Below are 24,541 nucleotides of genomic sequence, written 5' to 3'. Positions count from 1 at the left end.
TAACTATTTAAAGAGTAGCAATTTTCTAGAATAAAATGATGTTTCCCAAAAAATAGTGGTTTGCTGATGAAATCGGATGCCGTATTTTTAGCAACGATTGAAATGGATGTAAACTTGGCATAATTTTTTCGTTTCGTATTAAATTGACACTAAGAAAACTAATTTTAGTTTCTTCATCTATATGTAAGTATTGTATAACGAAGAGAGAGAGAGAGAGAGAGAGAGAGAGAGAGAGAGAGAGAGAGAGAGAGAGAGAGAGAGAGAGAGAGAATGAATCAGCTGTTGTAATCGAATGCCGTGTTTTTGTTTCGTGAGAATTTCATCGCCACGACTAACAACAACATACTGTACTGAACTTTACAGTATTATACAGACTACTGTAATATGATAAAATAAAATATTTGTAATAACCTATTTTATATGAAATGGGGCTATTTTTTTGTTTAAAAATTTACATTTACGTACGTAAAACAATCTATCTATCTCTCTCTCTCTCTCTCTCTCTCTCTCTCTCTCTCTCTCTCTCTCTCTCTCTCTCTCTCTCTCTCTCGTAAATTGTTTTCCTGCTTTGCTACGTATGTATGATTTTATATAGATACGGTAAATAATATTTGTAATAACCTATTTTCTAAAAGCTTTTACTGTAATATCATTATTTATCACTTTCATCATGCACGTTAAATGCCTTCGTTTGTTTATTACGATCGAAGATGGAGCGTACTTTATGACGCCGCCGTTTCAGGCAGTGTCATACAGAAAAACATTTCATTTGGAAGTCCTAAGAAAAATTAAGTAAAACATTGGTAATAACAAAATCAACATACTGTATAATCAATATAATCGATGCAAAAACTAACCTATACACAGATGTGTACACTAAACGCATTTGTTTATTCATTATGATCAGAGATAAACGTAAACAAAACATTGGTTGCCATTCTTTATCGTGCTTTTTGGCGTGTTTAGGAAACGCATGATATAAAATCGCCTTTAAAATTTGTGCCTGTTTTAGTTTAGGGTACTGTAGTACATGCATTAAGTGTTCTGTACATTAAAGGGTAGTTTGTTAACAGTACTACGTACAAGGGAAGGTTTTAAAAGTCTGAATATACATGTTAAATAAATACGTAAATATGGTGTCACTACTTCACGGATTTTCACCTATCGCGGTCGGGTCTGGAACCTATCTACCGCGATAAACGAGGGTTCACTGTACTGAAAACATCAGAAGGGAAATTCCTTTTACAGATCTAAAATGCCAAAGCTTTGATTTGAAAACTGGAGTATTGTTAGAAAAGAAAGATTAACTTTTTCATTCAATCCAGCTGAGAATTGAATTGATTTAGAGAGGAAACAACTGTTCTCGCTCCAAGCCGAAAGTAAAGTGAGCTCAAGCACAGGTGTGTGTGAGGGGGGGGGGGTAGCAAGCTACCCTCCCCTACCCCCGCTAACTAGAGGTGTGGGTAGTAAACCCTTGTTAAATTTTAATGGCTCCTCATTTCAGCTACGCCGAAAGTAATACCCCTTTTAAATAGCGTGCTTTGTATTCCGGTTACGGAACAAATCAATATTAGGCGCATAGGCAATGGGCAGTGAGTTGGTAGGGTTAGGAGTTAGGAGTTATCCCACCCAAGGGCAGCCAGTATTTATGGATTCTCGTTCTCCGCGCCTATCTCTGTTACCTAACCACTGTGAAGAGCGAGGGCTGACTGTACAAGGAGAGTCCTGCGAGCAAAAGAGACCTCTGCAAGCAGGACAAAGGAAATGACGATTGGTCTCATGAAGGTACCGGACTGGCGCCCTTCACGGCAGGGACAAACACGTAAGGCGAGACACCTGAAACATGACAAACTTATAACAGTCTGTATTTTTCCTAACATACAAACCCGAATTCTTTACTATAGGAGATATTCTAGCGCGAGCTGGAAAATACGGCAGAAAAACCTTAACAAGGTCGTTAACGACCGGACAGGTAATTACCCACCTGACAGTGGTGGGGGACCGCCGGTCGGTAGATGCTGTTTACCTTCAATCGGATTCTAGTTAGGATTATCCTAGGGGGGCGGTGATGGAGGGAAGATTTGTGTAAAGAATTCGGGTTTGTATGTTAGGAAAAATACAAACTCTGTTATAAGTTTGTCATTTGTTCCTACACAAAATACAAACCCTCATTCTTTACTAAAGGACACTTAGTCTTGAGGCCAGGGTGGCCAAGGAGTTCCCTATCTTTACGGAAGATAGTCCTCAGACTAGACTCTTTTGAAGCAACAATCTTCCGTATCTTCTTGCTTTGTAGATCCCAGAATCTCAGTACGACTGAAGGTTTGCAACTTCATGGAAACAAATGTTTCAGGATGAAGTGGGTCAGGAACATTCGACTCGGACCCCTTCAAACTTAGGATTCCCCCGACCTTGCCAAGGGGAAACCTCGTCACCACGAGTATAACTTTTACTCTGTGAGAGGAATCGGATGAGTATCATACCTTATTTCCATTGGCGAGTCCAGCTGAAACTGGATACAGTCTAGGATCACCAGATGTGGGGGAGAAGGAGACGAAGAAGATCGATGGATGTCCTTCTTAAAACCTAGTGTAACCCAGAATCCTCAACCAATGGTTACTGTCCCCTGAAAGGGTGTAAGGTAGTAACAGCATCTGTTGACCTGTCACAATAGGCCCTATAAACAGGGTGTCTAGAGACCTATGTGTCACGTCGCTCAAATAGGGAGCAGTGAATGTAGATTGGCGTTTCCAGACCCCAACACTTAAGACTTGGGAGACAGAAAATTCTCTTAAACGCCAGAGAGGCAGCCACTCCCCTAACTTCATGGGCTCTGTGTTGTGCTGCCTCTGGGTCTCCGTGAAAAGTCCTCGCAATAACTTTCTTAAGTCAGAAAGAGATGGTGTTGCGAGAGATTCTCTTCTTTACCCTGTTGGTACAAGGAAGAGATGACGGAGACGTGGTCTGAAAAGTCTGGTGCGCCTCAGATATTTCTTTGACGCCCTGACTGGGCATAGTAACAACTGGACTGCATCCTGTGGAAATTCTCAAAATCTTCCATCGGTAGATGAAGGATTATGAGTCCAGCCACCAAGCCCGGTACGAAGTTGCGAGACACTCGCCCCCCCCCCCCCCTCATCTCTTAGAATGGGTGACGTAAGACAGACCATGTAGCTCACTGACCCTTTTAGCGGAGGACAGAGGTACGAATAAAACGGTCTTAAGGTTCAGAGAGTAGTCTGAGGCCCTTAAGGGCACATAGGGCAGACCCTTCACCGAACGTAAGACACGTCTCAAGGAGATGGTCTAATATCAAGTGAGGGGCAAGATCACTCCCAACACCGAAACAACCAAGGTAATGTCTACTGAGGCGGAGAGGTCAACCCCTTCTCCGTCTACAGATGAGGCTCAAGGCTGTACGATAGCCCTAAATCGCCGAGACTGAGAGAAGCTTTCCTCACTGAGGTACAAAAGGAAGTCTGGGAACTACTGATCCTTCCTTTTGAGGATCCAATTGCTTCACATTGTCGCTGTTGTAGCGGTTAAGAAGTCCATTGTCTTAGCCCCAGCAGTTAGGACTTCTTGTAGGGACTGCCTAGAGTTTTGGTTTGGTAAGTCCTCGCGGATCGCAAGGTAGCCGACTGTATCAGACCACGTGTCAAGCCAGAAGGGACATTGAAGTCGCTTCCCTTGCCAAGGCTTCTGTGACTGAAAAGAGCCTGGAACAGTTGAGTGTCTCTTCGAGGATTAGTCTGGCGTGAGCCTTGCCGTGAGGGGATCTAAGATCAGAGGAGAAGGTTGACGTCTCTGGGCTCGGAGAACAGACCAGGTTTAAAGGTCGCTCAAGAAAGGCAGAGGCGAGGGACAGTGACATTGCACTAGCCGTTAGGACAATGTCCTAGAGACTGACCATATATGGTCAACGACGAAGCCTCCTCTCCATCCCAGCTAGGACCAGGGAAGGCTAGGTAGTGGCTGCTGAAGACTCAGCAGATGGATCTATAGGCTCCCCCCAACCTTAGCTTACAAGGATGGTAAGGTTGTAGGCACTGAAGGCTCTAACGAGTCTGGGTGGGACTCGAACCCTAGACTGTTGATACATAGCCTGTCTAAGGCTGGAGAGTCAAAGGGTTGAGGAGACAGATGCAAATCGCCGAGGCATGAGATATAACACATAGTTCTTAGAACCCTTAAATAGGAGGCTTCTAAGTCCCTCGACGGCAGCAACCACGAGGAATCCTCAGGCTGTGATAATTCCACGTGTGTTATTACAGGAAAAAGTGGTGACGCGAGTAGCAGACAAACCTTATATCTTACCCCTCGTATCTTTCTTATCGAAAGGGGAATAATGGTAGAAGTCGGAGTGTCTGGAGGTAATGGCGAAGACCGCTGACAAGAGTCGGAAGGCTCTGTCATAAGAGTAAACTCTTAATGACGATGATCGCGTGCATAGCGCTAATTGCGCGCGTGCACGGACACTCTGTGCTAATTGTTACGAGAGCCCGACTACTCCGCATAACTGAAACTCGAAGGTTCCAAGTCGTGTGAACTCGAAAGTCCAACGCGACAGAGGCCCGAAGGACTCCTAATGTCATGAGAACCTGTAGGATAAACATGACGAAAGTTTAAAAGCTCCCGATCACACCCGGCGAAAGGGTAATCGTCACGAGACCCCGAGGGGTCAACGTGAGGGGAACCAGTAGGATCAAAAAGACGTCTCCTACCAGCACGAGGGGGAGAACGTCAGGGATGAAAATAACTCCTCCGCAGGGTAGATTTGTTCTCCCGAAGGAGAATGTTGCTTAATACAAGGCTCTCGCTCCGCCCCTGGAGGAGAACCTAAAAGCGTAAGAGGGAGGAGCGTAGATAAGTAAACTCCTACAAGTTTCTTCTCGTGATTGGTTGGAAGGTTCTCCCTAAGGAGATCGCCTAAAACAAGCTTTCTCCCCTCTCTATGGGGAAAAGCGTAGGTTTAATAATTTCTTTCTCACAAACGAGGGAGAAGTCCTCCCGAAGGAGGACATCGCCTGAGGCAAACTTTCTCCCAGATCTATGGGAAAAAAAGCATAGGCGTAATAATCTCTCTCGCGGCCAAGAGAGAAGTTCTCTCGAAGGAGGACGTCGCTTAAGACAAGTTTTCTCCTAGTTCTAGGGAAAAAACGTAGGCGTAAAAATCTCCCTCTCGTGAACGAGAAAGAAGTCCTCCCGAAGGGGGACTTGGCCTAAGACAAGCTTTCCCCCAGTTCTATGGAAAAAAAACGAAGGCGTAATAATCTCTCTCTCGCGAATGACAGAGAAGTTCTCCCGAAGGAGAACATTGCCTAAGACAAGCTTTCCCCCCATTTCTAAGGGAAAAAAGCGAAGGCGTAATAATTTCTCTCTCGCGAATGAGAGAGATCTTCTGAAGGAAGGTATCGCCTAAGGCAAGTTTTCTCCCAGTTTTACGAAAAAAACGTAGGCGTAAAAATCTCCTCTCGTGAACGAGAGAGAAGTCCTTCCGATGAAGGACATCGCCTGAGCCAAGCATACACCCAGGGAGAAGTTCCCCCCAAAAGAGGCATAGGCCGTAGACTTGCTTTTCCCCAGCTCCTGGGGAAAAAGCAGTCTTCGGGGACGAGATAGCAAAGGTAAAACTCATTGAGCTGTTCGCAGCTTCTTACAAAGGAGGGAAGGTTGCTGACTGTCTGAAGTGGGGAAGCTTTCCCTCGGAAGGGGGATGGATCTTTCACGCAGTCCAATTCCGAGGAAGGTTATCACTCCCTCGTAAAGGAAGGATCTCTAATCCCTGGAGGCGAACCTCCTGTCAGCAATCTAAGTTTCCCAATAAGTTGATCAAGTTGTAGGTTGACAACGAGTGTTACCTCGTAACATGGGCAGCTCATGAGCTGCCACATGAAGCGCAGGATAACGAACAGAGCGGCCGAAGCCCTCGGCATCGCGTTCTACGTCGCTGCTATCTGGGTGTTATCTTTTAGCCTCTCTAACACGTTTCCCTTTTCCCTTCTGCTCTCAACCGAAGAGAAGAAGGGGCGAACCCCTGCATCTTCTTTCGAGGTTTCCGAGAGACTCGAAATCCTTAACTCATTAGGGAGCAAAGGAATTAGGGAGGTTGTCCTGTCTGAAACACGGGAGCGAGGGATTGACCCCGCGAGTGTATGATCGGAGATTCGCGTGTGTAGCGCTAATTGTGTGCGAACACCTGCGTGACTGGGGTCTGAAGACTCTGCCATAAGAGTAAAACTCCTGATTGTTATGGGCGTAGTGTTGGATGGGCGTACGCGAACACTCCGTGTGACAAGAGTTCAAAGACAAACTGACCTAAGAGTAACACTCTTGATGACTTGTGTCACGAGAACCCGAAGGTTCAGCGTGATCGTGCGTGCCCCTAGAGGTTGTGTTGCGAGAACCCGAAGGCTCAGCGTGAACGTGCGTGCCCTTAGAGTTTGTGTTGCGAGAACCCGAAGGGCTAGAGCAATGGGAAAACGGAAGTCTCCCTTGTCATGATAATAAAGCAGGAGCAGTGGTGTTACCATCGCGACGGCTAGAATTTGATTGAAGGTAAACAGTAGCTACCGACCAGCGGTCCCCCACCACTGTCAGGTGGGTAATTACCTGTCCTGTCGTTAACGACCTTGTTAAGGTTTTTCTTCCGCATTTTCCAGCTCGCGCTAGAATGTCTCCTATAGTAAAGAATGAGTGTTTGTATTTAGTGTAGGAACAACCAAGTACTCCTTAAAAGAGTAAAAGATGGAAAAAAGTAAAAGTCTGTTTAGTTTTGAGCCAAAAACACGAGTGACAAGATTTGAACCGTGAGTTTGAGAGCTGGTCTACAAGCTAACCCCTCCCCCTGCTAACTAGAGATGGGTGGTTATACCTTGCTAAAAATCTTATGGCTAGTTTCCAGCTTCTTTGAAAGCATATTCCCTGTAAATAGCAAAAGGGTTTGTATTGAGTGTCAGAACAAACAAATTGTTTTCATTAAAAAACTATTTGAAAGCAAATCTATAAAAGTTCTTTAAGCCATAAATGCAGTAATGTGAATTTCCAATATTCCAAGCCATAGGCCGTCCTTAAAGGGCGATGGTTTGTAAACATTTAAGAACAAAAGCAAAATTACAAATACATAACATAATACAATATATTGGCCACTACTTTCTATTAATTGATGCATATAGTAAAATTCCAACAGGGTATCACAGTACAGTATAAACCAAAGATATGCTGCACTATATATGAATTTCAAATCTATAATTCAATTTGGTAAAATTGTACTTACCACAGATTTTGTGAGGGTGTTTCTTATACTTCTGCTTTTAGACAGTCATAGATGGTGCAATATAGTTCCTTTCAAAGAACATAAGCTTCTTAAAATAGTTCCAGAGCTTTGTTACTCTTCTTCTATGCTTTGATGAACAACTGGATTCTGCAAAGATTAATAAACATCAAAACTGCTGTGCGTTAAGGGGACCGTCCGCGGTGGTATTTTGGCATACCAACTTGAAAAATTAAAAAATTGTTTTATTGTCTCTCTGTATAGAGAAACATATCGTACATGCTCTCCAGAAGTTTCAACCCATTATTTTTACAAATAACGAAGATATAGAGGTTTTTAAATGATGATGTCATCCTTACTGTGTCGTCTGCATGACTTAGTTTGACAAAATCGTCTTTTTGTGTAATTTTGCATATATATAGCGATTTTTCACTTATATTTCGATCTATCGTACGTCTGGCAGAAATGGAAGGCATTGGTAGAGTGTAGATGAACGAAGTCTACTCCTACAATAACAGAAGCCAAAGTTGCCAAAGATGTATAGAAGTTATAATGTATGCCTATGTTTACTTGAAGTTCGTATGTACATTGTGTTTCCACAACGCCTTCGGGAACGTTATAGCAAGGACAATGTTACCTAAGGTTGTAGAAAGAACAAATAGTCAATCATTTTTCCAAAAAATGAAAATAGCGGTTTTTAAAGGATGACGTCATCCTTATGGCGTCGTCTGCCTGACTGAGTTTGACAGGTGCGCAGCTCTCTCTCTCTCTCTCTCTCTCTCTCTCTCTCTCGAATTATTTACCACTGCCATTTATACAAATACTTTTATTCTCTCTCTCTCTCTCTCAACTCCCATTTATACAAATACTATAATAACAATGTTCAACTCTCTCTCTCTCTCTCTCTCTCTCTCTCTCTCTCTCTCTCTCTCTCTCTCTCTCTCATGTTTCGAAATCTCGTACCTCTGGCAGAAATGAAAGGCATTGGTAGAGGGTAGGTGAATGAAAACTACCACCTACGAACACATCACAAAGTTTCCAAAGACATATAGAAATTATAATGCATGTGTTTATTTACTTGAAGTTTGTATGTTGATTGTGCTTTCACAACGTCCTCTGGAATTTTATAGCAATGCCAATGTTACATAAGGTGATAGAAAGAACAAAAAGTAAGTGGAGAACAAGAAAACAGAAGCCAAAGATGCCAAAGATGTATAGAAGTTATAATGTATGCGTTTGTTTACTTGAAGTTCGTATGTACATTGTGTTTCCACAACGCCCTCGGGAACATTATAGCAAGGCCAATGTTACCTAAGGTTGTAGAAAGAACAAATAGTCAATCATTTGTCCAAACAATGAAAATAGCGGTCTTTAAATGATGACGTCATCCTTATGGTGTCGTCTGCCTGACTGAGTTTGACAGATGCGTAGTTCTCTCTCTCTCTCTCTCGAATTATATACCCCTGCTATTTATACAAATACTTGTATTCTCTCTCTCTCTCTCTCTCTGTACATCCTTTTATTAGATAATAGAATGAATCTCTTTTTTCATTTGTTCGTATATCCTTGCAAAAATTCTTATTCTCTCTCTCTCTCTCTCTCTCTCTATCATCTTATTTTATAATAGGATGAATCTCTTTTTCATTTGTACGTATACCCTTGTAAAAAATACTTCTCTCTCTCTCTCTCTCTCTCTGTACATCCCCTTATTAGATAATAGAATGAATCTCTTTTTCATTTGTTCGTATACCCTTGTAAAATATACTTATTCTCTCTCTCTCTCTCAAATTATATACCCCAGCTATTTATACAAATACTTGTATCTCTCTCTCTCTCTCTCTCTCTCTCTCTCTCTCTCTCTCTCTCTCTCTCTCTCTCTCTCTCTCTCTCTCCAATTATTAAAAACTCCCATTTATACAAATACTATAATAACAATGTTCAACTCTCTCTCTCTCTCTCTCTCTCTCAATTTGAACTGTCATCTATATCAGCCGATGGCTCTCTCTCTCTCTCTCTCTCTCTCTCTCTCTCTCTCTCTCTCTCTCATGTTTCGAAATATCGTACCTCTGGCAGAAATGAAAGGCATTGGTAGAGGGTAGGTGAATGAAAACTACCTGCTACGAAAAAATCACAAAGTTTCCAAAGACATATAGAAATTATAATGCATGTGTTTATTTACTTGAAGTTCGTATGTTGATTGTGCTTTCACAACGTCCTCTGGAATTTTATAGCAATGCCAATGTTACATAAGGTGATAGAAAGAACAAAAAGTAAGTGGAGAACAAGAAAAAAGAACCAAGAAAGAGGGAAACATGGATAAGAGTACAAAGCTGAAACCTGCTAACTAAAACACTGGCAACAATTAGAGATCGCTGGCAACTCATAACATAGGAATAGTAAACTGAGCGTTCAAATACCTCCTTTAGGGTGCATTTATATAGGAATGAACAATAAAAGTTATCATAATAATATTATCTTGATTTCTTTTAGAAAAGAAGCGAAAGCTTGCTGCAAATCTTTGGGAGCTCATAACTCAAAAACATACTTATTCCCACTTAGGTACATTTTTCTCACTTATTTGTTGTTCGATATTAGAGAAAAAGATATCGTTGAAAAGAAGAATAAAAATTCCACAATTCTGTCAGACAAAATTTTGATTTTCGTTTTACATTTTTTTTCACGATTATTTTCCGTCTAGACGAGGAAAAAAAAATAAAAATTCATTAAAAAAAAAAACAGAAAGGAAAATCAAAATTCTGTCAGACAGAATTGTTCGGTTGTTAGAGTAGTTTTTGTGGTATAAGTTTCAATACAATTGGTATTATAGTAGTGGGGAAAAATGTACCTAAATATTTTTTTTAAATCATGATTTTTGCTCATAAATCCAAAAGTTTTTGATCAAATAACTTGAAATTTTTATATGATGAAGGTATTATATGTGTCTAAAACATATATAGAAATTGTGTAATTTGGATCATTAGGAAAAAAAATGGCGGACATGGCGGACGGTCCCCTTAAAGAAAGGACATTGCACTTGGAAATACAGAAGCTCTGAAAACTAAGACTGCATAAAAGGTAAGTGATTTCAAAAGTGTCAAAGATCTTTTTTCATTTTCTGAGAATAAGACAAATTTTACTTTCACTTTTTGGCTAAAAAAAATGAAGGTGTGAAGATGACAATCATAGTTATGAGACCCAAATAGGTTGGAAGAGGACAGAACATAACATAAGTATCTATGCTAGGTTAGACTGAAGCATCAATGAGGGGGTTATGAAAGTCTTGCAACAAGACCCAGCACCCTAGGTTAGGTTTGCTAACAATGCTCCCCAATATATCATATCACTCTTGAATACAGATCTCCTATGGGCTAATGTAGTTCCCACCATCCTTATTACCTGAAGCTTCTTGGTTGACACATATCAACATATTCCCATTTGAGCAAATTAAGTTGCATCTGTAGCTTTCCTATGTAGGTCATCGCATTCCAACTTCCTCCATAAATGAGAATTTGCAAAAGTAGTTTTGCGAGTATAACTGTACTTACCGTCAGGGTAATGTTTCCTAGTAAAAACCAACTTTTCCTTATAGAAGATTTCACATAAATACTTGCTCTTGAAAAGTCTCCCCTGCAAGTTCATTCAAGGTTACTCTGTAGACTCTCTTCTGTTTCCATTAACCAATCACGTGCCCATACGATGGAAAGTTCCCAAAGGGGGTTAATATTTCCCCACCCTCTTTCCTTAACTCTTCAAGTGCTCGCACCAGTCCCTTCTCAAGCCTTCTTCCCTGTAAAACGACTGTCCGTGTTGAGCCTTTGTTTGTATTTTACTCCTTTCGTGTTCTATTATGGGACTTCCTATACAAACGTGTAGTGGTTGAAATTATTCTTACTTTAAAGCCATAATGAAGTTTCTTGGAGATTATTATGGCACACCAGATGTAATTATTACTTTTCTTAAAGAACATAACGTGATAGCCCAAAAGTTACTGTGCTCAAAGTGTCGTTCCTGGTCAGCCTACAGGGAAGATAAACACCTTTATTATTGTAACACAGAAATTAAAACTGCCAAGACCAAGAAGAAACGCCATTGTGGTTATACAGTTAGTGCCTATATGCGTACATTTCTAGAAAGATGCCATCTCCCCCCGTGGAAGTTAATTTTGTTTGCTAATCATTTTTTATCAAAACACTGAGACCGCGATAGTGTCATTGAGGGTATTGATATATCCTCTACAACCACCATGGACTGGAGAAGCTTCTGTTTGGAGGTAACAGCATACTTCTTCGACAATCAAGTGGCGATTGGTGGTGAGGGGATAGTGGTTGAGATTGACTGGCTGCATACAACAAGATATCTGAAATTGATTACCAAAACAATACAAAAATTTCATTGACCCAATAAGATCCAGACACTCATACCCAGAACATAAAACGCCTATGGAGGGAAGAAGGAATGGGTCGACAGACCTGTAAATAAAACTAAATATTTCAGGCAATATTTTCTGAGTTTTTTTTACTTACCACTACCCAAAGCACACTTTGTTACATCACTACTTCCTTGCTGCCAGTCGCCTCTACCCTCCACTACCTCCGACAGAGCAGCTGGTGCCAGAAGACCCCGATGATCCCAACCTTCGACGTCCCAATCATAAATTAAGTCATTATTTTTCACTTTAGGTTTAATGTAGTTCATTATTAGTTATATTGATGTTAGTGTGCGCAGCTCAACATTACCGCTTGCCAGTACATACGGAGCTGGATGTTTTTATTTTTCAGCGAGCGAAGCGATCCCACGTGGAAACAAAAACCATTAGATTTAAGGTAAAACCTTTTTGAACAGGAAATATGTGTTCCTGTAGTAAATAATGTTATTTCACCGAATTTAGCTTCATTTCATCGCAACCAAGAACAACTGGTATTATTTTACTGTATTACAGGGCAATGTAACCTAGGAAAAAAAACTACTTTTTCTTATAGAAAAAATTACGCTCTCTTCGAAAATGACACTCGTTCCCGTCGCAAATGAATAGTTTCAGAAATATATATGTATATATATATATCCTACGATAATGAGGGACCCCCAGTGGGAACTCGGGGTTTTGGGTGGGGAAAACATACTGGGGAAACGATATATTATCGTTAAACAAACCTTTTCTTCTCTATACATTACCTTCTCGGCGTAAAAGACAAATCAGTATAACTGGATAAACGTTGGAGGAGCCAAGGCTATTTCATGAAAAAATACGGTAACCAGAGCTGCCAACAAGTGATGTAGAGCTGTGGCAATGTTAGCGTAACATGCTAACATTAGCAGAGTTTTTCATTTATTTTTTCTTATTCTACTAGCTGTTGTGGTCACTCCCATTCATTCGTTTGTACATAGCAGGTTTCCACCTTCTGCGCAAAAAAACCCGCCTCCCTGTGCAGAGGCTTCTTCGCCACCAATAGGAATTCTTCTTCTCTAACCGTGAAATGTAACTATTCGTCTTCTTCACCAACTTTATTCAAGTCTACTACTTGATTAAGTTCAACAATACCATTCCTTTTATGTAATACAGTGATACCTCGGTAGTCAAACGACTCTAAATTCAAACAAATCGGAGTTCGACCAAAAAATTCAAGTAATTTTTGCTGCAGTGTTCGAACAAAAATTCAGAACTTGAACACAGCCGAACGCGTGGCCGAGTGAGATGAGCGGCCATCTCGGCTACTCTCGCCTGGTCGGGTAGCATCATTTCAAGAGAGATTGTCAGTCCGACAACACGTTTTGAGAATTTATTGTGATTAAGTGTGTTTTATTTCCTTTTTTTTGCCGATAATAATGGGCCCCAAGAAAGTTAGTGATAAGGGGATGGATAAGAGGAAAACAGTGAGAACAACGATTGAGTTGAAGAAGGATATTATTGCGAAATACGAGAATGGTGTATGAGTGTCTGATCTAGCCTTACAGTATGGCATGGCGAAGTCGAGCATTTCGACCTTTTTGAAAAATAAGGAAGTGATAAAGAAAGCTAATGTTGCACAGGGAGTGACAGCAATTAGTAAGCAAAGGCCACAAGTAATTGAGGAAATGGAAAAGTTCCTCCTTATATTTATTAAAGAAATGCAGTTGGCCGGTTACTCCTTCCAAGCAGTAACCTCCCCCTTCCATCCTCTCCACATCCATTCCTGTATGCCATCGAACCGCTGCTCAAAGATACAGTAAATGGTTTAAAATTGTTTTATAGGATTTTCCGACCAATTTCGTACACATTTAAATAATTGCTGTTTTATTAATATTTTGGGCATTTTGGAATGCGTAGGAATGAATAAAAATAAATATGACAAATTCGTAGATAATTTGTATTTTTCCTAACTATACAAACCTTAGCTATTTACATGGGGTGATTTCTTCGGCGCAGCCGATGACGAGCCATAAAGTTTTAACGAGGGTTTCCTACCCCACCGCTAGTTAGCGGGGGGGGGGGGGGAGGGAGGGGTAGCTAACTACCCCTCCCCCTCACACACACCGGAGAATACTCCACTTTACTCACAGGTAGGACTTATCTTGGGGGACAGGGCTGGCGGGCACATAACTGTAAATAGCTAAGGTTTGTATAGTTAGGAAAAATACAAATTATCTACGAATTTGTCATTTGTTCCGTAACTGAAATACAAACCACGCTATTTACATGGGGTGACTTAACCCTTAGGAAGGGTGGTAAGTCCCGGCCATACTGGCTTTGGCTTGTCCGGGGATTCCATATTCGAGCGATCAAGTACTCGGACAATAAGGAATCCCTGCTCCTCGCTGGCGGTTGTGAAACTGCCGTGGCCTACGTAAAGTGTGTGCGAAGGTGAAAAGTGACTTGTCCCAGGCAGTTGCTCTGGAGCCCCTCAGAAGGGAATCCAGGCTAGAACTCTCCCAATACCACCTCGTCAGGGTATGGGGACATGACAGTATTACACCTAATACTAGGAACACAAGGAAGCATGGTTTACCTGCAGTGGTTTGAGGTCAGCTGTGCAGAGAACCCAGGATGCTGCTTTCTCCGTAGGAGGAGAGGATGAAGAAAAGGATAAGGGCCAGACAGATCTTTTCATTCATGCAGACTAACACCAGGTAACAATGCCCTCAACCTTCTGCTACTTGTCCATCAAGGAGCCTGAGGTTTAGACCAGCTGTTGTGAAGCCACCACAGGGCCGATAGAAACGTATCGAGCATCCTGTGGGTCATGTCTTGAAGGTAAGGGGCTGAGAAGAAGTCCTGATGCTTCAACATCCCCGCTTGTAGGACCTGTGTCACTGAAAGATGCTCCATGAAGGGCAGGGATGTATCTAAGCCCCTGACATCATGGGCTCTAGGGCAGTGCGACGGAGAAGGGTCAGGATTCAAGGCAGGGTGTAGCACCCTGCGAATCCGGGCCGATATGGTACTCCTGGAGACCCTTCTCTTCGTTACCCAGGATCCACGAACGAGACTTGGACCTGGAGACGAACTGCAGCTGTTCTCTGAAGACACCAGCTCGGACACCGTACCGGCAAGGTAGGAGATGGACTGAGTCATCTGCTATAGGACGGAGACTCGAGCCCTGGAAGGAGTCAAAGCGGGTCCGGCACTCCCGGATTCTGAGTCTCGGCAACAAACCTCAGGGACGAACCTGAATGTTGCCTCCCCCTAACCCCCTGAATGGGCGAAGTCGTAAGAGAGACCACGTGACTCGCTTGGCTGAAGATAGTCTAGCAGGAACACTGTCTGCCCAGAAAGGTGGTGGGCTAGGGACTTACATAGTGGTTCGTCAGGGGGTCTCTTTAGAGACTCGAGGACTCGAACCACGTCCCAAGGAGGTGGTCTCACCTTCGACTGAGGGCAGGAGAGGACAAGGCTTCGCATGCGAAGGAAGAGTTCCAGCGGGGGGAGAAATGTTTGTCCCTAGCGCCAGGGACTGAGAGATAGCCTTTCACAGTCGAAACTGAAAGGCACACTTATCCCGAAATCCCACTAGGGGCTCCGCTATTGCTGGAAGCGGCAACGTGTGGAGGGATGCCCTCTCCCCGACACCGATCACAGAAACTCGCCCTATCGCCTGGGAGACTACTGCGGAAGACTTGCGCAGGTGTCCAGGCCTCCTTTTCGCTACTTGTTGCGAAAATCCTCTCTCTTTGAAGAGATGCTGGATAGACTCCCGGCGGGAAGAGGAGCAAGCTACGGAGGCAACACATCGATGGTGTCTCACCGTTGCTGGAAGGCCTCCTACCAGAGGGCCTTGGGATCCGTGACCGGGGAGCAGTACAGCGGGAGCTTGCAGCTCAGTGCTGTAGCGAACCGGTCCACCAAGGGAGCCCCACCGAGGCAGGACTTGTAGGCTACTTGAGGATTCAAAGACCACTCGGAATGTGGTGTCCGTGACACACTGCTCATACTGTTGGCGAGCCCATTCCTTTGCCTGGAATCAAGCGAGCTGCCAAGGAGACCGAGGGGGACTCGGACCATCCCGGTATCTCTACCGCAGGATGGGATGGTTGTACTGAAAAGTACCTCCTTGTCTGGGCCAGAAAACCATCACTGTGGTGTTGTTGATCCTCATAACCACAGAGTAGTCCGCCAGGCTAGTTGGAGCTACTGAAGAGCCAGAAACACGGTTTCCGTCTCTAGTAGGACTAGAGAAGGTTCTTACTGGTTCTGACCCCGGCCTGAGGACCCGTGGATCAGAACGTGGGCCCCCCCCCTTTTCTTTGACGCGTCCGAAAACAGCATCAAGTTAGTTGGAAGGATGAGAAGGACCACTTCCTCTTGTAGGCCCTCGTCAGCTTCCCACCCCTATGGGTTCGTCTGTACCGGTTGTCCCCTAGGGGTCTCGGCGTCTGGGGAGACGTGCCCCCAACTCCCCCGCGCCCTGAGTCGCCACTGGAGAGAACTCAACCTGGGGCGACTGTGGAAACCAGACGGGCCAGGGAGGAGAGACGTAACAACCTTGGGTTGGAGGGTCTTCTCGTGTGAGGAAAGGTCTCGCGACCTTCCTCTGCCTTGGTACCCTGACGTCTGAAAGGAAGGCTACGGGAGATAGGAGCCTAAGACCAGGCTCGGTATACCAGACTCTGAGAGGGCTGCGGGGAGGACTCCTCGAGGACCACCATGATCTTTAGAACTTGGTAAAGTCCGAGGAGCTTGTCCCGATGACGAAGCAGGGAAGCCTTTGAGTCTGCCAGGATCGGCCAGTCACCCAGGAAACGGAATGGCCAGATGACGATGCTGAGAGCCCGTGAAGAGATCCGAGAGGAAGTATCGGAGAACAGTTGAGGTGCCGTGGAGAGGCCGAAGCACAGCCCTTGAACTGGTATACCCGCCTTCCAGGCGGACTCCAAAGTACTTCCTTGAAGATGGCTGAACCAGGACCGGAGGTACGAGTCCTACCGGACCAGTGTACCCATGAAGACTTATGGTCTCACCGCAAAGCTGACCGCGTCTGCTGTCGCTATGCTGAACGGAGACTGTTTGACAACCCTGTACAGAGTCGAGAAGGGAAGGAGACGATTACGGAGGCCTCGAAACCCGTTGGCCACCTCTTGGAGGGGGCGCCTCTCCGACATGGACTGGACTTCCGCCCGGAGGGCCCGTCCCCTCACCGATCCCTACCCAGGGAGGAGGGAGGGGCTTGAAGCCAACCGGGATTGTTGAAGGAGACAAGCTCGGAGAGCTGGCCCTTAGCCTAGTCTCTGGCGCTCTCCATTCCCTGAGACCCGGGCAAGCTGCACTGGCGTAAGGGAGTCCTTAGGTGAGTAGAACTAGGTCCAGGACTGAATCCTTCCTTTACCGAAGAGGAATCTCTGAATCTGGGATCCCCTTGAGGTTTCTCCTGAGGGCCAGAACCTGTCAGAACACAAGTTCCGACCCCTGGAGCTTCTCCTCCTGATGGACTGGCAGCAAGGTCTCCCATCCCCGGAGGCTCTTCATGGGGAGACTCATAGACATGCCCCAAGGGTCCAACTGGATCCTGTCGGGTCCTTGCGGAAGACAGGGCCTTAGGATCCCTCCTAGGAGGGAAACAGGACCCCAGCGATTAAGGATGTAAGGCTTCGCCCCCTCTGCACGATAGGACCCTCAGGAAGAGGCGGGGATTCTCCCTATGGAGTGAAGGGGGAGAGGACCGGGTCTTCCGACCCTCCTGGGGATGGGCAAAGCTCCTCCGCAGGGGAGGGGAGATAGAGTCTGAGGAGGGCTCATCGCCTGCGTAAGGACTCACGAAGGGACAGGATAGTCCTTGGGGAAGATACCATGCCAGGGATTCCTGTCACCCCCTTCAGGGGGAGAGGAAGCTGCTACTGATTAGTGACCCCAGTCAGAAGGCACAGGCGCATCGGCTGCATGAGCGCTCTGACGATGGCATCCCACTAGGGATGCCGACCAATCCTCGCGCTGACAGGGAGTCCCTCTGGAGGGAAGAGAATCGTTCGATCCTCTGGGGGAGATGACACATGAGGGTTCGCCCGTAAAGAATCTGCAGTGATGGGAGAAGAGACCTTTGACCTGTCCGGAAACCATCCCCCCCCCCTCCGGAGAGGGCGCTGCTCTGTGCTGCGGGGGAGGAAAACGCGGAGGTGGCCTGACCGCCATAAGCCCTGATGTAAGCAAGGCGCGGACGTGTCGGAGAACGGTGCGCCGATCACGCTGACGATCGCGCAAAAACCACAGATCTGGGTAGCACGTGAATAAAGCATGCATATCAGAATAACCGCGCCCGCATGCCCGCGTGAACGATCCCCGCGCGTATGAAGATCGCTGGCCCTTGCGCGTGAAAGATCGTGGGAGAGGGAAACCATCCCACGCACGAATGATCTCGGCGAAAAAAGATCGCCGGTGCTAGCGCAGTCGGCGATTGCATGTGGGAAACCATCCCACGTGCGGAAGAATAATGCTGACGATCTTCGATGCTTACGCGAGTACGAAGATTGACGGAGCTAGCGCGAGAGAAAAACCGTAGGAGACAGTGAGCGGAGACCCATAGTGCCTGTGTGCGAATGATCTCCAACTATGTAAGACGATCGTCGGCGATTCGCGCGAGCCCGGACGATCTTCGACGCTCACGCTTAAGCAAAGATTGTCGGCGCTCGCGCGCGAGGGAAGATAGTCGGCGATCACGAGCGGGAAACCGCGCGGGGACGATCCGTGCGATGATTGCATGAACCTCAATGGTCGCGCGCGGGAAAGCATCCCGCGAACGGAAGGATCTTCGGCGCTCGCGTGTACTGTGAAGATCGTCGGCGCCCGCGCGCCTAGCGCCGAATCTGAAGATCGGCGGCGAACAACCGTCAACGATCGCGTGCGGAGAACCACGCGCGGATGGCCTCATTGCCGTGCGCAGGAAACCATCCCGCGCACAGACCGATCATCGGCGCTCACGCACACTAAGAAGATCGTCAGCACTTGCACGCCTAGCGCTGGATCCGAAGATCGCCGGCTAACGACTGTTGCCGGGTTGACGATCGCGAGCGGAAGGGCCTTGGTTTCCCGCGTGCGACCTTCAAGGCGATCATCAACGCTTACGCTTTAGCGCGAACAGAAGATCGTCGGCTAAAAGACCCTCAACGACCTCGAGATTGCGCGCAGGAAACCATCCCGAGCGCGGGCGATCATCAACGCTTACGCGTTAGTGCGAACAGAAGATCGTCGGCTAACGATCCTCAACGATAGCACGCGGGAAACCATCCCACGTGCGGGCGATCTGCAGCATTTACGCGTTGGCGCATAACAGAAGATCGTCGGCCAACGATCATCGACGATCGCGCGCGGGAAACCATCCCGCGCGGAGGCGATCTACAACATTTACGCGTTGGCGCGTAACATAAGATTGTCGGCAAACGATCCTAGACGATCGCGAGATCGCGCGCGGGAAACCATCCCGCGCGCGGGCAATCGTAAACGCTTACGCGTTAGCGCGTATCACGCGGGCGGTCTTCAGCGCTTATGCGCGAGTGAAGAACGTAGGCCCCTGTGTAACAGGAGATCGTCGGCTAACTCGTAGATCAGGAACTGGGATGTGTCCCTAAAAGGGAGGGCATCCCCGGAAGAAGACCAGGAGGTCTACTTCAGTGCCAACGATCAACTGAGGGACTGCTAAATACTCCGAGGAGTGGTCTCTGTGAGGTACCTTTCCCGCGAACGGGAGAGGTGTCCTTCGTAGAAGAGACTTAGAGACACCGTAGGCTGAAACGCTGGTGAGCGCCAGTGCGCTATCTCATGAACCCCAACGATGTGCCCAAAATGCGCAGGAAACGTTGGTAGCAGCCTAACTGAATACTGAAACTGGGTGTCTCTGAAGAAAGACTCAGGAACAGCAGTCGAGCGCTAGCGCGTAAGGGAACGTTGGCGCGCAGGTGATACCTGGCACTTAGGGACTTACTCAAGGTGTGAGAAAGTCTCTCCTGCCCCGAAGGGAGGAGCCCGTTAGATAACGGGGGCGTGGGCGCCCAAGGCGCGTCTGCAGTCAGGAACGGATACAGCAGGCAACAGGTACACTGAGGATTAGTTGCAAGACCCTTCTGGGTCTTAATGCAACGAGAAACCGAAGTTTCTCCGTCACTAATCATCGAAGTGTAGAAGTGACTAAAGTTACGAGAGCCCGAGGGAACTGCGTAACTAAAGCTCTGAGACCCCGAAGGGTCAGGGAAAAAGAGAAACCGAAGTTTCCCTGTCACTAAACACCGAAGTGCTAGTGACTGAACAGCAAGCTGTTGTCAACAGGAACAATCCTCCGAAAAGGAGTCTCTATGAGTGGCCTCTCTCGCGAACGAGAAAGGTGAGCACTTCGTAGAAGAGACTGGTGATGAAGCCCCGAAAGGCCCTAATCAGGGGACATAACAGGAACAATCCTCCGAAGAGGAGTCTCTGTGAGTGTCCTCTCACGCGAATGGGAGGGGACACTTCGTAGAAGAGACAAAAGGAGCAATCCTCCGAGGAGGAGCCCTTAGTGCGGCCTCCCTTGCGAACGAGAGAGGGCCAGACTGATCCTGCAGCTGCTCAGCCCCTTGAGCGTAGCTACAGAAGCGACCGCTCAGCCCCAAGAGCATAGTCGCTAGTACCATGGTCTAGCCTTGCAACCACTCAGCCCCTTGAGTAAGTCACAAGGGCAGCCGCTCAGCTGCCAGAACATAACCGCCTAAAGACCAAGGGAAGTTAATTAACTACCCTGGAGGCGAACCTCCTTATTGTTCTAGGATGCAATGAAGAGCTGGCAGTAGTCACAGGGGAACTTCTAAGAGAAGGGAAAGCCCCTGACAAATGCTTTGTGAGACGGCGGCGAAGCCGACTCCCCAGGATAAACAGGACAGCTCTGATTCAAAGGCACACAACAGGCACGATAAAACAGCATCGCAAACTGGAAAATAAAACAGAATAATTATTTAACAGAAATTTCCCCGGGTGAAACTCCGAGGGAAAAAACACAAGAACGAAAGAAGGTATGCACCCCCCTCCCCCACCCGGCATGCCCAGGTGAGGGGGGGGGGGCAATGAAGGTTAACACAACAGAATTATAACATTATAATTATGCAACTGACTTTGGATGTACCAAGGATCACCGACCCCCGAAGGGACGTGAGCCCTGAGGAGAAAAGTTAAAACACAATTATATTCATAAAAATAATTGACACAAATAACGAAATAGCGACTCAGTCCTGAGAGGCTATCGTAGGCGTAGTACGGAGTAAGAGGTGAACGACCTCAAGAGAAGGGCCGGTCTCCACGAAGGCAACCATGGTGGCCTAGGAGTGAAAGGCCGTCATCAAGAAAAGATCGTAGTGGCCTGCAAACCGGCGATACTCTCGTAGAACGTACACAACACACACCGCACAACACCGAAAGCAAAGGAAACTTACTATTTTCTATACACCAAAATATACATAAACATCAATAATGTTTAAATATATCAAGTATAAGAAAATGACAAATTCGAAGATAATTTGTATTTTTCCTAACCATACAAACCTTAGCTACAAACATTGGGTTTACCTTTTAGCGTAGCTGAAATGGCGAGCCATTAGAATTTAACGAGGGTGTATTACCCCCGCGCTAGTTAGCAGGGGGGTAGGGGAGTGGTAGCTAGCTACCCCTCCCCCCCTCACACACCGGTGAATTGCTTCACTTTCACTTAGAGGTAGGACTTGTCTTGGGGGAAAGGGCTGGCGGGCAAATATATGTAAATAGCTAAGGTTTGTATGGTTAGGAAAAATACAAATTATCTTCGAGTTTGTCATTTGTTCCGTAACCGAAATACAAACCACGCTATTTACATTGGGCGAATTACCCCTTAGGAAGGGTGGAAAGTCCCCAGCCATACTGGCTTTGGCTTACCCGGGGACTCAGAATCCGAGTGAGTCGCACTCGAGAAAAGGAGTCCCTGCGCCTCACAAGTTCCTTGCTCCGCAAGGAACCGTGTGGCCTACATAAGCTTGTGTGTGAAGGAAGAAGTGTGACCCGTCCTAGGCAGTTGACCTGGAGTTCCAGAAGGAACTCTGGGTTAGGACGTTCCCAATACCACCTCGTCAGGGTATGGAGGACGCGACAGTATTGACTCAATACTCGGAACACAAGGAAGCATGGTTTACCTGCAGAGGTTTGAGGTCAGCTATGCAGAGACCAGGATGCTGCTTCCCAGTAGAGGGGATGATGAAGAAAGAAGTAAGGGCCAGACATACTTCTTTCGTTCATGCAGACTAAAACCTGATAACAATGCCCTCAACCTTCTGCTACCTGTCCAAAAAGGAGCCTGAGGTTAGACCTGCTGTTGTGTAGCCACCACAGAGTGATAGAAACGTATCGATACTCCTGTGGGTCACGTCCTGCAGGAAGCGGGCTGCGAAGGTCATTAGACGCTTCCAGACTCCAGCTTGTAGCACCTGCGTCACAGAGTAGTATTACTCGAAGGCGTGGGACGTTGCGATGTATCCGACATCGTGCTGTAGGGCGACGTGACGGGGGAGGGTCTGGATTCAGGTCGAGATGAATGTCCTTGAGTCCAAGCTGAAGAGGTATACTGGTGACTCTCCCCCGTGTCCTTCTTGTGCTCCCAACCCGGCTGCACGTGAGGACAAACTGCAGCTGTTCCCAAACATAACTCCTCGATTCCTTTACTGGCAAGAAGGAGAAGGTTTTGGGTCATCTGATACAGAATGGTGACTCGAAATCTTGAAGGGATTGGACCGAAGGGCCGGGACCCCAAGATTCTGAGTCTAGCCAACAACTCAGGAGCGAACCTGAATGTTGCCGTCCCCCATTCCTTAGAAAGGGCGGAGTCGTACGAGACCAAGAAGATTGCTTACACACTGGCCGCGGCCAGAGTGAGCAGGAGACCCACGACGGAATACAAACAGAGGCCTGACGTAAAGGGTCTAGAGAAGATCTCTTAAGGGACTAAAAAGTCCGAGCCATGCTCCAAGTTGGAGGTCTCACTCCGACTAGGGCAGGGATGTTCGCAGCTTTGCATGAGCGAGGAAAGATCCAGCGGGAAGCAAAATGTTTATTCCTTGCAGCCTGAAGGTCAGGGAAAGGCTGAGCAACAGGCTTCACTGCCGAGAGCGGAAAGGAGTTTCCTCCCGCCAAAAAGCAATAAGTTTGTTATTACTGGAGAAGAGGCCTCAAGGGAAGAGGTATATCTCCCACGACACCCACCACAGAAGACTCTCCACTTCGCCTGGTAGACCCCTGCCGATGACTATCGCAGATGACGCGACCTCCGCCCCGCGACTGTAGCGGGTTGTCTCTTCTTGAGGAGGAGGCGTAGTGTCTCCAGGCGTGAAGCCGAAACGATGCCCCGGCTCGTGAAAGATGTTGCAGTGTGGTTGTCTGAGTAGCCTGTGCCGTGGGAGAAGCTCTCCCAGGAGTTCCGTCAGGGAAAGCAGAGGGTCCGGAAACCGTTCTGCGTATAGTCCCAGTGGAGCTCTCAGGGCCATTGAAAGGTTGACAGACAACCTGGTCTTGTTGAGACCCATTCTCAACAGACAACAAAGGAGGGAAGACGCAGGCGTCGATGTTGTCCCACCATCACCAGAATGCATCTTGACAAAGAGTCTTGGGGTCTGAGACTGGGGGGAAGAACAGCGGAAGCTTGAGGTTCCAAGCTGTCGCGATCAGGTCCCCCAGGCCAGGACTTGCTGGTTACTAAAGGCCAAAGACCCCCAGGCACACTCTATCTACGAGGCTCTGCTCAGAAAGTCGGAGAGAACATTCCTCTGCCCGGAATGAGCGAGCCGATAGTGGTATTGAGAGGATCTCAAATCATCTCAGTATCTCTACTGCAAGATGCGAAGGTATGAAAATGCGTCCCTTGCTGGTTGGAACACGCCAGTACCATTAAGTCGTCGCGCACGGAGCGACTCGGCAGGAGCTGTAGGATCTGTAGAGGGGCCAGACTACGGCCCCTAAGCCTGCCTGAATGATGGAGAGGTATCCTTCAGGTCCTGACCATAGGCCTGAACTGGAACATGCCCCCCCCCCTTTTCTTTGACGAGTCCAAGAACAGCATAAAAAATGTGGGGAAAGGACGAGAATATCCACTCCCATCAAGAGGTTCCATAGGTCAACACCCATTGCAGGTCTAATAGTTCCGCTGGTCCCATAGGGGCCAGAAAGTCCGGTTAATCGTTGCTTTGAAACCACCGGAACTTGGGCCGCCCCACAGGGAACTTATCCTGAGGCAACCGTTCGGAACTAGCGAAGGGTCAATGAGGAAAGGAGAACTAGGAAACGTTCCAAGGTAGGGCTGAAAGCTCTGCTTGACTGAGAACAGGTACTGCGACTCTCCTCAGCCTTGCCAGAGTCAACTGAAGGGAAGGCTCGGAGGAGGCGGCAACAGCAACTGGCGTCCCCAGGCGGTCACCCATCCAAGTACCGACCAGACTCGACGTTGCTTAACCTCGCTGGACGGACGAGAAGCGGGGTTTCCAACGTGGTAAGGCCGTTGACTCAATATCATGGCTAGATACTCCAGATGTTGAGGCAGAAGTAGAGAAGGCTCCTAGCAAATTACCATGATCCCTCACTCATGGTAAGGATCCGGAAGCTTGTACCGGCGTTGAAGAAGGTCGAACCCGAGCCTACCGGAGTTGACCAGACCTCCAAAAGGCGAAGGAGGCGGAAGCCTGCTCCTGAGCAGAATGAGGAAAGCAGGGAGAGTTCTCTGGGGGAAAAACCTGCGATGCCAAGGCGGGACCGCCACACTGCATCTTAACCCTTTTACCCCCAAAGGACGTACTGGTACGTTTCACAAAAGCCATCCCTTTACCCCCATG

At 46.9% G+C, this 24,541-nt stretch overlaps 1 protein-coding gene, 1 long non-coding RNA gene and 1 pseudogene across 2 annotated transcripts in view; 1 reads left to right on the top strand and 2 right to left on the bottom strand.

The window, feature by feature from the left end:
* LOC137618699 (uncharacterized) overlaps nucleotides 1-24,541 on the top strand; it is a 375,124-nt gene that overhangs the window by 235,454 nt on the left and 115,129 nt on the right. The gene's annotated exons all lie outside the window — the stretch shown is intronic.
* Nucleotides 1-24,541, bottom strand: part of LOC137618603 (zinc finger protein 391-like) — a 95,849-nt gene that overhangs the window by 50,404 nt on the left and 20,904 nt on the right. Inside the window, exon 2 of the mRNA XM_068348714.1 lies at nucleotides 7,277-7,423. The gene's annotated coding sequence lies outside the window, so the exon portion shown is untranslated. The remainder of the gene's footprint in view (nucleotides 1-7,276; nucleotides 7,424-24,541) is intronic.
* Nucleotides 24,097-24,215, bottom strand: LOC137619347 (5S ribosomal RNA; annotated as a pseudogene).

Source organism: Palaemon carinicauda, chromosome 25 (genome assembly GCF_036898095.1).
Source record: "Palaemon carinicauda isolate YSFRI2023 chromosome 25, ASM3689809v2, whole genome shotgun sequence".
NCBI classification, from domain to species: Eukaryota; Metazoa; Arthropoda; class Malacostraca; order Decapoda; family Palaemonidae; genus Palaemon; species Palaemon carinicauda.
The sequence above is the reverse complement of the archived record's forward strand: the minus strand, read 5'-3'. Positions and strand labels throughout refer to the sequence as shown.